This window comes from Lactuca saligna, chromosome 3 (genome assembly GCF_052625555.1).
Source record: "Lactuca saligna cultivar CGN05327 chromosome 3, ASM5262555v1, whole genome shotgun sequence".
Classification (NCBI taxonomy): Eukaryota; Viridiplantae; Streptophyta; class Magnoliopsida; order Asterales; family Asteraceae; genus Lactuca; species Lactuca saligna.
In genome coordinates, this window is record NC_136419.1 from 215134819 (window position 1) to 215149578 (window position 14760).

A 14760-nucleotide genomic window follows, 5' to 3' on the forward strand; every position below is an offset into this window, starting at 1 on the left:
TATGGATGGATACCCATAAAATTATTTTACCGATTTATATCATGCCAAAAAGTCAGTAAAAGTACATAATTCATGTACAATCATTATCAGTTCCAAACTTGAATTCTTTTTTAATCATTATTATAGAAAACAACACAAGATAAAAGTTGAAAAGAAAAAAAAAAGATATTTCAGCATACTAAACACTTTTGTAAAAAAGCACGGTTAAACACAAACATAAACCAACTTATGTGAGAGATACAAGTAGGGGTGTCAACTTATGTGATAGATATGAGTAGGGGTGTGATTAAAAATTGAAACCGAATAATCGAACCAAATCAAATGATGTTTGGTTTATTTGGTTAATTCGGTTTGGTTAACCGAATAATGATATATTATTTGGTTTAGTTTTAGTTAAATTTTCATGATTTTGGTTAAACCGAAAAAACTGGAAAAAGTATTTAATTAATATATATTTTTAAAGTTCATATCTATAAATTAATAGTTATTATTATTATTATTATTATTATTATTATTATTATTTTGGAATGACAATTGATAGATAGTTATTAAAAAAATATTTTCATAACTCATTATGTAATAATTAACCGTTATAAATTTATAATTGTTTATACACTGTATTAAAAAACAACTAATTAGCTAAATGTTAATTAACCTTCAGTCAATTATTTCCTTTTCAAATACGACTAAAACTGTAACATCCCAAGTCCAGGTATACTTCGAGAACCTTGATTGACATTTAGCTAATTGTATATGAGATAATGAACTCCAGAGACCTTGATCTGCCCCATTTAAGTGTAATATGTGTAGTAGATTTGTAAAAATCCAATCTTGGGCGTTAGGAGTGATCCATGCATGATTTATGAGCTACATAAGGAAAGGGAATGGGTGTTTTGAGTGTTTGTGACCTATTCTGCCATGCAAAGGCTTAAAGTCACTGACTTTATGGACTAAGAGACATTAGGGAGCCCAGATCTGAGATATGAGCCTATGTCTTAACTGGTTAAGACCAAAAATGAGAGGAGTGTGAAACTGGGGTTTACGTTGGGCGTAATCCCAGTACGCGTGGCGTAGGGGTCGAGCATCTCCGATGTCTGCATGGCAGCCGAGTATGCACAACGTAGCGACTGAGTACGCGCATCGTACTCCCTTCTGTTGACTTTTGTTGACTTTTAGGGTTTGGTCAAATTGTGGACTATTAAGCCTATGGAGGGGTAAAATGGTCCTTTCACCCTTCTGTGAGTGTAGAAGGTTAGCCTAGTTCTTGGGAGCCGATATTAATTAGAGATAATTATTATGTGTTAGGTGGAGGCTATACTGGTGGGTAGAGTTCGAGATTTCCGAGTTCGAGGTTTCATTTGCTAGCTTACAAGGTGAGTCTTCTCACTATACTTACCTTGTGTGGTAACTTTATGTGTGACCAGAGGGTCTTATGTGAATGAGCTGTGTTTTGAGATATCCTGCTATTTGTTTTGTGTTATGCTTACTGTGTATTATATTGAGCTGCTGAGTTGAGGGACCAGAGGGTCCATCTGAGTTGTGGGACTGGAGGGTCCCACTGAGACACATTGACCGGAGGGTCTTATTGAGTTATAGCCTCGAGTGGCTGATGTGCTGTGTGTGATATTTTGGGGAACTCACTAAGCTTTATGCTTACAGTGTTATGTGTTATGTGTTTCAGGTAGTTCCGAGGATCACGGCAAGGCACCGACATGATTGTACACACTGGCGGGAGATTGTTTTTATGATTATGGGATTGTGTTTATTTGATGACATTTGAGACATATGTAATTTTGAGAATTATGAAATGAGTTTTATTGTGTTTGAAAATGAGAAATTTGTTTGAAAATTTACATCGTTACAAGTTGGTATCAGAGCCTTGGTTTGAGGGATTCGGATGCACCCTCGGGTGTGTTTGGACTCAAACTAAGGATTTGAGAAAGATTTTCAAAAGAGATAATTTTTTCTAAAAATGAGAAAGAGTTTAAGAGAAGACGAGCCAGAACAGTGTGTACAATCAGCCAGAGCCCGAGCGGTGATTTCCCAAAATACCCTCATTTTGTGTTTCAAGATATTTTATGAGATATATTACATGCTAGAGAATAGGCTACGTAAATCATATGTTAGGACTAGGGTGGCCTGATTTGTGATGCCTTAGCCTAGAGTTTTCTGCTATCAGTGAATTGTTTTGAGTATGAGTATCTAGCAGGATGTCACACCCTAAAACCATGAATGGCGGAAACGTTCTAGGGCGGAGGACGTCATGTACAATATCACAACAATGAATAGTAGTAAACAAGCAACAACATCATCCATTGCATTAATAATATAATTTTAATATAAGTGTTTTGACATGTTTAATAGACACTAAAGTATGAATCAAAATGAAAGATGAGTCTTGAACGAGCTCCATCTTCTCTAAACCTTGCATCGGTACCTGTCTATTGTTGACCTGAGGATACAAGTTATTTTGAAAGAGAGTATCAGCTTTTAAGCTGGTGAGATCATAAGTATTTTAGTGTTTGTATTTATAATAATGTATTTGTAAGACTGTATTTGTAAGTATGAGTATGTAAAAGTTTTGAATAACCTAGAAAACCCTATGCTTCCTACTGAAAGTAGCCTTCTACCAAGGCATCTAGTATCTGACTGTGTCTCTTGTAAGATTGTGTATTTTCCCAAATCTAACTATCATTAACCAAAAATAAAGTATTTACATTACCGTGCATCGTGTGAATGTTCACGAAGTAAATGTAATGGGGAAATAATAATGTACTGTAGTTTTATAATAAGTGAATAATGTTGTACTAACTACCTTAAACCAAATGAAATTTAAAGTAACATGTGATCGGCCTGTATCCTGCTACCGACTCAATACTACTGTACTAATGACCGTGCATCGTGTGAATGTTCACGAAGTAAATGTAATGGGGAAATAATAATGTACTGTAGTTTTATAATAAGTGAATATTGCTGTACTAACTACCTTAAACCAAATGAAACTGAAAGTAACATGTGATCAGCCTATATCCTACTACCGACTCAATAGTAAAACGACGATGTAAGATGCCGTAAGAAATGACATTTGGCACCCGTAGACTTGCAAGTCCCACTGTAGCGAGCAACAAGGTGTAGGATAGTCAATCCAGTATAGATCTATATGCAAACTCATACGCTCCCCAATTAAGAGGATTCTGGATACAAAAACGGTCGTGGAAGGTAGTGCCATGACCCGTTTAATGGCTCACATAACTGAATGTAATGTATATGTAATGTATGCTAGCTGTATTGTATGTTCTCCCTCTGTCTAGCCTGTATGATCTCTCTGTATAGTATTGTAATGTATTGTGTGTACTAGCTGTATTGTGTATTCTCTCTATCTAGCAAGTATTGTAATGTTCTGTGTGTACTAGCTGTATTGTGTGTTCTCTCTATCTAGCAAGTATTGACTCATGCATGAACCGACTCTTTGTATGATTCATTATTCTAGTATTAGTATTAGTAAAACCCTAAACTACGCCTATTGTAGCTTACTAGTAATATAACTTGTACGTAAGAACATGGAAGTATACCCTTGCTACCCAAGGGTATTGAATTGACTGGAAGAACCTTTATGACTATATATGTACACATGATATATAACTAATAGTTAAACGACCTTCAGACGGATACCCGATATCCTACCAGACCACATCCCAACGGGGAAAAGGAAATAAGGCGGGTTAGCCTTCCTAAGTCCTTCAAACATTACTTATATAACTATGCATATCTAGGCATGCAATTGACAATATAAAAGTATAAAAGAAGTTTTGTAAAAACCTTTGAAGAGTTGAAGAACTAAGAAAAGGTGACTTGATGTCAGTTTGTAAAACAGTTTGAAAATAGTTTATTTGATAAGAACATTTTAAAGTATAATGAATCCTTTGTTTTGGAAACACAATCGTAACAGAGTTTTGAAAAGAAACATTTAGTATGTAAGACAGTTTGATAAAGAGTTGTAAACTAGTAAAAATGTTTTGGAAAATCATTTGAAGTAATCTGTTTGGTAAAACCGCTAAAAGTGTAGTAAATCTATTTGCATGCTAGTTATCAATCACATGTTATTGATATAATAACTAACATGATTCAACTTGTATCCCCCCATAAAAGCATTTAAAAACATTTAAAAGATAGATTAAGGGGTATAAACTCACCTGTAGCGAGTGGTTGGGATTGAACGCACTGTATAGGATGCTAGGTGGCAAGTGAAGACTTGCACACACTCTATGATCCTAGTTAACATATAATATCACATATATGTAACCAATTAGCCTTTAAACAGTTAACTAACAAGGTTAAGACATCCTAAAACATGTTAAACACTTTATATAAGTGTTATAAGTGCTAAGGATTGCATTTAAGTGTTGTAGGACAAGGCTATTGAGTTTTAGGGTTCAAGGGAACCCTCTTTGTGAGTTTACTCCCTAAAGACCATAACCCATGGAGTTTATGGTCGGAAACTCATGGGTTTACAGCTGTAAACTCATGTCTTCTTGACCATGAGTTGTTTTGAATCCTTGTAAGTCCCTTGAAGCATTTCTACATTGAAGTATAAGCCTATGGAAGTGTTTGTGGCATCAAAACACCCCTATATGTAGTCTAGGGCCCATGGACCACTATTCCATGTGTTTACGGCCATAAACACATATTATTTATGTCCTTTTGATATTTTCAAGTCCCAAACATATCAAGGAATAAATCTAGACTAGTTTCCTAAGCTTGTGAAGGGACTAGGGCCATTTTTGACCCCTTAAGAAGGGTTTACAGCCCAAGATGTTCTTGGACCGTAAACACCTTTAATATTGGTGTTTTCTTGTGATTATCTTGATGTAAGGAAGTATACTAAGCAGTATGATACTCTAGGATAGAAACACTTACGATATAAAAGCTTGAAATGAGCCAAAAGTCCAAGAACACTAGTGTGTGTTCTTGGTGTAAATTGAAGATTGACCCTTTTGGAATGATTTCACGGTCAGAAGTGTGTTAAAACACTAGATTAAGTCATATAACAACTTAAGAAAGCTAGAAACACTTACTAGATCGAGGATCTCGAAAAACTTTTGGATGATACTTGATAGAGAAATGGGACTTGGATCTTGAGATTTGGAAAAAGTGTAAATAATGACCAGTTCTCATATATATACTCTCAGATTTAGGGTTTTTGGCAGAAAATATTTTATTCAGGTAGTCAACTCTAATTTCTTAGAGTTTTGGAATAACAGTGTTGCACAATAACCCTAGTGCATCCTCTCTCCTAATATCTCTAAAGTGTGAATCCTGAAATACTCAAACTTGTCCTAAAAAGTATGAAAATTAACAGCAACTGCTCTGACTTCTAATGATTTGACATGTTTGTACATAATAGAAATTTCGGGTTGTCACATCATCCCCCCGTTAGAAGGAATTTCGTCCCGAAATTATAATTTAGGTAAGGAAGTAGGCATGAATAATTAAGCCGAGAAGTGGGGATACTTCCTAAATGATTGATTCTCGCGCTCCCAAGTGGATTTGGGTCCCTGGTTGGCATTCCAGCGAACCTTCACTAAAGGCAAGCGACTATGAATCGTTCGCATGATCTCTCGGTCCATGGTCACTATGGTTCTTCCACGCAGGTGAGGCTCTTGTGAGACTCGATCTCTTCGAGTGGGATTTCAAGAGTCTCGTCGGATTGATACTTTTTACAAGTTCAAGGCGTGAAGTGTAGAATGTACGTTACTAAGCTCGTGGAGTGGGTTTAGTCTACGAGATACAGGACCGATTTCGGTAAGAATCTCGGAGGTCCTGACTATCTTGGATTTAGCTTTCCACGCGTTACGAAGCGTATTAAGTCATTCCCAGAGTGAGATTTCCTAAAGAATTTGGTCTCTTACTTGGAATTTCAAGGGTTTCTCTCTCTTGCTTCTCTTCCTAGTCAAGGGTCACTCCGTCCTAGGTCAAAGTTGTGAGAAGTTCCGTAATTTGCGAGGAGTTCTAAATGGAGTACTATAGTAGGTCTTCAAGGCCTAAAATTTGACGAATTCTCGACGAAGTCATTGGTGTTGACAAATTCTCAATGGTTTTGATAATCTGCAAGGGCCTTCAAGAATTTCCACACCACTAATAGTGTGTCTTAGGAAATTTTGACTCTTCAATTCCAAAACTCGTATTTAGAGAACTTTGTGTAACGCTTCTCTGATTGTATTGGTTCCATGGTTCGTTGTAGGTGCTCTTTATGATTTCCTTCTTACTACGAGGGTAGATAAGTAAGTCATTTACAAGGAGAATGACGAACTGATCCAAGTAAGAATGGCGTACCCTACCCATTAAGCTCATGAATGCTATGGGTGTATTGGTCCTATCCGAGGGGTATTACTATGGACTCGAAGTGCCCGCATCGAGTTCGGAAGGTAGTCCTCGGGACATCCTTCTCTCACACTCGAAACTGCTGATATTCAGATCTCGGCCCATTTCGGAAAAGTAATTCGTTTCTTGCGTTTTCTCAACCAACTCATCCAGGCGAGGCAGAGATAATGATTTCCAATGGAAATCTTGACGAGGTCTTCGATAGTCAATGTACTTATGATACTATTTGTCCACCTCTTTGAGGAATAAGACCGGAGCTCTCCAGGGCAAGGAGTTGGGTCTTTCTATTCTTATGTTGGGTAGTTCACTAAGTTGTCTGGACTGTTCTTGTCTCTCTGTGGGTGTTTAGACGGTATGGCGATCTGGTTTCAAGAGTTGTACTGGGTTCTAATTTTGTTGACATGACGATGCGATTACTCGTAGTCTTGGGTAGTCTCTGTCCTGAAGTTCATATTAGAATTCATACACGGTTCAACGATCACAATCTTGTATATACGAGTCGTATATAACTAAGATTGAAAAGATAGTCGAATAAATGATTCTTCTTTACTTTCACATTCCAACGAGGAAAAGAAGTTAAAGTGGGATCATCAATTCTAAATCTATAGAACCTTGATTATATACCACCCCTACGTATACATTCCTCAGCGATAGATCAATCGTATGGATCTTTGGGTCGAACTTGACGTACAGTACGAGTGGTACTTTGGGGAGGTTTGCTGAGTTTTCTTCAGAAAGGAAAAGAAACATGAGGTACTATTTGCATGAATACTTCCGAGTTCTGAAATGACAGCTTCGCTAAAAAGATGTTTACTGAGAAAGAGATGTACGTACGAAGTTGGTATTGAGCGGATCAAATTGAATCTAGTTGTATGATAATGTCAGAATAATATTGTAATGCCCCGTTCCTGATACGTATTTATTTTGATTAAATGTTCTTTTGGGAAGAGCTACTCGGCGAGTTGTAGCCCTAACTCGCCGAGTAGATGTCGAGTGGATGCGGGCTTAAAGTGATCTACTCGGCGAGTCCACGCATGGACTCGGCGAGTAGGCCAATCAGGAGGAGACCCTAATCCTTAGGGTTTGCACCATATTTAAACATCCTTATAGCCCCATCTCAGCCTCCATCAACCTCAGAGCATTCCTTATCGAAAACCCTAGCCTCCATTGGTAAGTTTGAGTGATTGATTGCCTTGTGAAGGGACTTTTGGTGCACTTTGGAGCAAGTGGAAGAAGGGAGAAGTTGAAGAGGTCAAGGAAGGGGACTTAGATCCATAACACATTCATTTGTGGTCATCCATTCTGGTAATAAAGTTTCCATCTTGGTTATTGATCTATTAGATCTTGTTTGTCCCTAAATTGTTGCTTCTAAGCCCTAAAACCCCAAATCCTTGAAGAGAAACCTTATGGTTGGGTTATACTTCAGATATGGAGTCTCATTACCTTCTTGAAGTGTTAAGTTTCGGTCATATTGGTGATTAAGGTCCCTCTTGAGCTTAGAACCCCATTAAGAGCTTAGTTTGGACATTTGAAGCCTTTAAAGCTATGCATGCACGTAAAGTTTGCAACTTTACGTGATAAGCATGCCCTAGAAGCCTAGATATATGGTTTGGAGCCGCTGCATGGCTCAAATCAGGTTTGTATAGAAAAAGGACTGAATGAACTCGGCGAGTAGAACGATGGACTCGGCGAGTCCTATGAAGATAGCTGTGGACTCGGCGAGTCCGATGAAGATTGCCTTAGACTCAATGAGTTTTTCTTCAACTCGACGAGTTGGATGAACTTGGACTTAGTATGTATGCATCGAGGAAGAAAGCGTCGAGTCTTCGATAAGCTCGACGTGTAGAAACGGGTGTAGAACTAGAACATATGGAAGGGACTCGGCGAGTTTGCGAGCCAACTCGGCAAGTCCGGTCAACCAGGAAGTTGACTTTGACCAGGATGTTGGCTTTGACCGAGGGGTAAAATAGTCATTTTACCCTAAGATTAGTTATCATTATCTGACTTAGTGTTTATGGAAATTGTAGTCGGGGAGTTCCGGTTGAGCAGTCAGGCGCTCAACAAGCAGACTTTCAGCAACTACTTCGAGGTGAGTTACCTTCCAGTAGCGGTGGGTCTAAGGCCACAATGCCGACCCACTAGTAGTAATTGTATGATTAGATGATTGTCTTTGTGATATTGATCTAGGGTTTCCACTACTTGTGCTATGTTTATGTGTTTGTACGATATGATGCTATGTGCTAGCGATAGCAGGGGAGATAGTCCCCAGGTTACTGGTTGATAGGGCCGAAGGGGCAGTCGTGCCCATCCATGCTAAATAGATTGTGTGATACGTGTTATGTGGTAGTGGTAGGGGGTGAAATAGTCCCCAGTATCCGGTCGAAAGGACCGAAGGGGAGACCAGCACCCAGATTTGCTAGTCAGTATCCGGTCGAAAGGACCGAAGGGGAGACTAGCACCCAAATATGCTAGTTAGTATCCGGTCGAAGGGACCGAAGGGGAGACCAGCACCCAGATATGCTAGTCATTATCCGGTCGAGAGGACCGAATGGGTAGGTCGGGCACCCAGATATGCCTGACAATATTTGTATGTTATATGGTTATTTGGTATCCGGTACGTTGGGGGAACTCACTAAGCTTTGTACTTACGGTTTTTAGTTGTTGTTTCAAGTACCTCTTCAGCCAAGGGGAAGGAGCTGGCGCGGTAGCGGCATATCACACACACACGCTCTTGTTTTTCCGCACTATGAGACATTCTGGGATTTGTACTCTGATATTATTATGATTTACGTTCTGGTTTACAAACACGAGACATGTTTTATTAAATGGTATGGTCGAATGATATTTTGTTACCAACGTTTTGCAAATCACTTAATTAAAAATGAAATATTTGGTCCATAATTTTTGGGATGTTACAAGTTGGTATAAGAGCCCTGGTTTGATGGATTCGGACACACCTTCACGGGTGTCTAAACTCAAATCAAGGGATTACAAGATTTTGAAAAAGAAAAATGGTTTCTAAAAGGTTAAGTAAAGAATCTTAAGAAGGAACAAAGTGTGTGATGTGCGCGACCGGGCGAGCTCAAGTAAGTATTCCCCAATGTACCCATACAAGTTTATGTATGTTTATCTGTTTCAGTAGAACAACATGATAGAATAGGACTAAGGATCTAGGAGTGATGCCTTATGTGCTTGCTTTATGTGCTTCAGTATATGAAAATTGCATGCTAGGATTGAGTAGACAGTAGTAGGATAGCATGTTTAGGTTATGCCTGATATCATGAGCTTAGCATTGTATGCTTGTATAGTTTCCCATTATGAGGATAGAATTGCTTGAGTAGTCTCCTACGTCTGAATGCCGCTTGCTTTGTGCTTTGTGGGACTCTAAGTGGTGGGAGTTAGCCATTAGGTGAATGCATCACGTCACATGTGAACAGCGTTGAATAATCTCAGAGTGCTAGGCTTAGCCCTATTGCACAACTCTTGTCTGAGTCTAACCGTTGTAGGGACGAGTCTTTACTTGAAGGATTATCTGAGCCTCGCCGCATGTGATGGTATTCAGGTGATGGCTAATTGGCATCATAAGGAGGCTTTCAGCAGCTGAGGACTGGATTGGGTATAGTCAAAGAACTCCCTAGGGAAAGGCTAGGATTAGAGTAGCAGAGATTATTAGCAGTAATAGTGACTTGGTGGAGTCAAGGCAGTACTTGAGGAAAGTACGGATAGATGTAGAAGGTAGTATGGGCCCGTACTACTGGAAGCAGAGGATCCATACTCGAATCAAGGAAATCTGAGATGAGATCAGGAAACTTGTGGTAGTAGTGATTCCTCGAGATATATCAGTGTTCCTGACGTTTATTCGTACGCCCTACACCAATAGTTGGCCGTTCAGGGGAGGGATCGGGTTCAGGATCAGGTTTCGAGCTGGTGGATGAGAGGCTACGCGATTTCATCACGTCAGAGATCACCAGGGGCATACTTGAGTCAACCCCCATTGTCTTCGGGTCGATCAAAGAAGGGATAATCGAACTGATGTAGGATCGCCTTCGGGCATTCAGGAGCGACATGGCATCTGGCCAGTCAGGATCTCGCACACTGTCCTTCAAGGACTTCAGGGGCAGTGGTGCACCGGATTTTCACGGGGCAAAGGACCCCATAGCTGCCAGGCGATGGATTGCAGACATTGAGTCTGCATAGTTGAATAGCTTCTGCCCTGAGGGGTCAAAGGTGAGATTTGCAGCGGGATGTCTGAGGGATCAAGCTAGGGATTGGTAGGAGTCCGTTGGTGACTCGTTGGGAGCCTTGGTTGTCGAGGCTATGACCTGGTCGGACTTCGTGACCAGGTTCAGGGCAGAGTTTGCACCAGCTGTCGAGCTTCAGCAGCTGGCCAGGGAGTTTTTGGATATGAGGCAGATGACGGAGACTGTGGTGGAGATCACCGCCAAGTTCCGGGAGATGGTGTTATTGGTGCCCCAGTACGTGGTAGATGAGGATATGAGGAGGACCCGCTATCATGACATGTTACGAGCTGATATTCGGGAGCATGTCATTTTTTCAGCTTATCCTACCCTGGACTCTATGATTGCCAGGGCAAGGGAGAGGGAGATAGATCTGGAGCACATCTGGAAGAGGAAGGCGGAAGAGGGTCATGTTATGGGGCTTCGGGGAAGAAGCCCAAGGGACCAGATGCGGGGCCGAAAGGCCAACAGGGTGAGGCCGCTGCAGGAAATGCGGCAAGGTGCACGAGGGAGCGTGCAAGTTGGGATCGCCAGGCTGCTATAAGTACGGAAAGTCAGGGCACTTTAGCAGGGATTGTACTGCCCCTGCGCCTGTGATACAGACGTCCGAGTTGCTATGTTTCCATTGCAACCAGAGGGGCCACAAGAGGGCCAGTTGCCCCTATTTGACAGCAACATCGGTGCCAGTAAAGGTGCCAGCTCCAGTGACCCTACGGATCACGGATGGCCGACAGGGCAAGACAGAGGCTCCAGTGGTGAGGAGCTGGGCGTTTCAGTCGACTACCGAGGAGGCATGCGCCGCACCCGATGTGGTGACGGGTATGATTCTTTCCCTCTATTTCATTTTCATGCTGTTATGTTATTGATATGTGCTCTGTGTATATGCCTTAGGATCGTTCCATGTGAACGGTACCCCTGTTCAGGTGTTGTTTGACTCGGGTGCCACCCGATCGTTTGTTTCTCTTGCGTTTAGCAAGAAGTTTTCTGAGTTTTCAGGCATGTTGGATTTCCCTTTAGAGGTAGAGATCGCCGATGATCGATCAGTGTGGGCATCAACGGTGTTCATAGATTGCGTTATGAGGTTATTCGAGGAGCGCTACTTGGTGGATTTGGTTCCTATTCCGTTGTGTGGGAACAAGGTGATTATAGGCATGGATTGGTTGAGCCCTAATGGGGCAGTGATAGATTGTGCACAACAGCTAGTACGAATCAAGACCCCAAGTGGGGGAGAGTTGGTAATCTATGGTAAGAGGCCACAGCGTGGACCCACAGTATGTTCAACAGCGAGAGCTAGGCGCTACCTTCAGCAGGGTTGCGCGGGATATGTCGCGTATGTTGTGGATACCCGGGAGGCTGGTAAGGCGATAGTGAACGAGGTTCCAGTGGTGCGAGACTATGCTGATTTGTTCCCGGAGGAGCTTCCTGGAATACCTCCGGAGCAACAAGTAGAGTTCAGGATCGACCTAGTTCCTGGTGCGGCTCCGATAGCCAAGGCACCGTATCGGTTAGCCCCTCCTGAGATGCAGGAGTTGTCTACACAGCTACAAGAGCTGTTAGATAAAGGATTCATTAGACCGAGCAGTTCACCCTGGGGAGCCCCGATCCTGTTTGTGAAAAAGAAGGACGGGTCGTATCGGATGTGTATAGATTACCTGGAGCTGAACAAGGTAACGGAGAAGAACCGTTACCCGCTCCTGAGGATTAACGACCTCTTTGATCAGTTTCAGGAAGCATCTTGGTTCTCCAAGATCGATTTGTGTTTAGGTTATCATCAGATGAGGGTCAGAGAGGAGGATGAGCAGAAGACCACATTTCGGATGCGTTATGGCCATTATGAGTTCGTTGTGATGCCGTTCGGGCTCACCAATGCTCCTGCCACGTTGATGGACCTCATGAACCGCGTATGCAGAACGATGCTGGATCGATCTGTGATAGTTTTCATTGATGATATCTTGGTTTATTCCAAGACGCAGGAGGAGCACGAGGAGCATCTGAGAGAGGTTTTGGAGACTCTGAGGATGGAGAGCTTGTATGCTAAGTTCTCCAAGTGCGATTTCTAGTTGCACCAGGTGCAATTCCTTGGGCACCTTGTCAACCAGAATGGTATACTGGTTGACCCGACCAAGATAGAGGCCGTGATGAGATGGGAGGTTCCGAAGTATCCATCCGAGATTCGAAGTGTCCTGAGTTTAGCGGGATACTATCGGAGATTCATTCAGGACTTCTCCAAGATAGCCGTACCCCTGACATGGTTGACTAAGAAAGCCGTAGTCTTTCGATGGGGGCCTGAGCAGCAGGAAGCATTCGAGGCTCTGAGATAGAGATTTTGCGAGGCGCCAATTTTAGCCCTGCCAGAGGGGGTAGAGGATTTTGTGGTATATTGTGACGCGTCCATTTCGGGGTTGGATGCGGTGCTGATGTAGAGAAGGCACATCATAGCCTACGCTTCAAGGCAGCTGAAGCCTCACGAGGCGAACTACCCGATACATGATTTAGAGTTAGGGGCGGTGGTCTTCACCCTCTAGATTTGGCAACATTACCTTTACGGGGTTCGGTGTACCATTTACATGGACCACAAGAGTTTGAGGTACCTCATGGATCAGTTGAATTTGAACATGAGACAGCGTTGGTGGCTTGATGTGGTGAAGGATTATGATTATGAGTTCCTTTACCACCCGAGGAAGGCCAATGTGGTGGCCGATGTGCTTAGCTGTAAGGCGAAGCCGATCAGGGATATTTGCATGCGGATGACAGTGGTGACTCCGCTTTTGGAGCGGATTCGGGAGGCCCAACAGGAGGCCCTGAAGGAGGGACATCGGAAGAGTGAGCGCATAGTGGGTCAGGTTTACTCCTTCGACTATGGCAATAGGGGATTATTGTCATTACACCGCAGGGTATGGGTGCCATACCTCGGAGGCGTGCACCAGATTTTGATGGAGGAGGCGCACAAATCCCGATTCTCCATTCATCCCGGGGCGACGAAGATATATAGGGATCTTCGTTTGGACTATTGGTGGCCCTACATGAAGCGGGATGTGGCTTGGTACGTCGAGCGGTGCTTGAGCTGCAGGAAGGTCAAGGCCGCGCATCATAGACCGCACGGCAAAATGCAGCCGTTGGAAATCCCGTTGTGGAAGTGGGAGGATATTTCGATGGATTTTATCACAAAGCTTCCCAGAACCGCACGAGGAGTGGATTCTATATGGGTCATCGTGGATCGATTGACCAAGAGCGCCCATTTTATTCCAATTCAGGAAAGCATCTCGGCCAAGAAGTTGGCCGACATCTACATCAGGGAGATAGTGGCGCGGCACGGGGTTCCAGTGTCAGTGATTTCAGGCAGAGATGTGAGTTTTACTTCTAGGTTTTGGAAGAAGTTTCATGATGAGTTGGGCACGCGTCTGCATCTTAACACTACCTTCCACCCACAGATGGATGGTTAAAGTGAGCGGACCATCCAGACTCTTGAGGATATGTTGCGGCATGCGTGCTAGATTTCGGCGGCAGTTGGGATATGTATCTCCCATTAGCAGAATTTTCGTATAACAACAGTTACCATGCGAGTATTGACCGCCCTTCTTTCGAGATGCTCTACGGGAGAAAGTGCAGGACCCTGATTTGTTGGGGCAAGGTCGGTCAGTGTGTCATTGGGAGCACCGAAGTGGTGCTCAAGATGACATAGTTGATCCAACAATTTCGTAGTAGACTGCAGACTGCGCAGAGTCGACAGAAGAGTTACGCTGATAGGAGGCGTTCAGAGTTGGAGTTTCAGGTGGGTGACATGGTCCTCCTGAAGGTATCACCCTGGAAGGGTGTCATTAGGTTCCGAAAGAGGGGCAAGTTGGGCCCCAGGTTCATTGGTCCTTTTAGAGTTTTGGCCCGGGTGGGTCGGGCCGCTTATCGATTGGATCTTCCAGCAGAGCTTAGCTAGATCCACAACACTTTTCATGTTTCTCAGTTGAGAAAGTGTTTGGTGGACGAGTAAGCAGTTGTACCCTTGGAGGATATTCAGGTTGATAGCAACCTAAATTATATCGAGAGACCAGTTGCGATCTTAGATGGAAAGGCGAAGACCTTGAGGAACAAGGTGGTTCAGTTGGTGAAGGTGCAGTGGCAGCACCGGAAGGGTTCGGAGTGGACA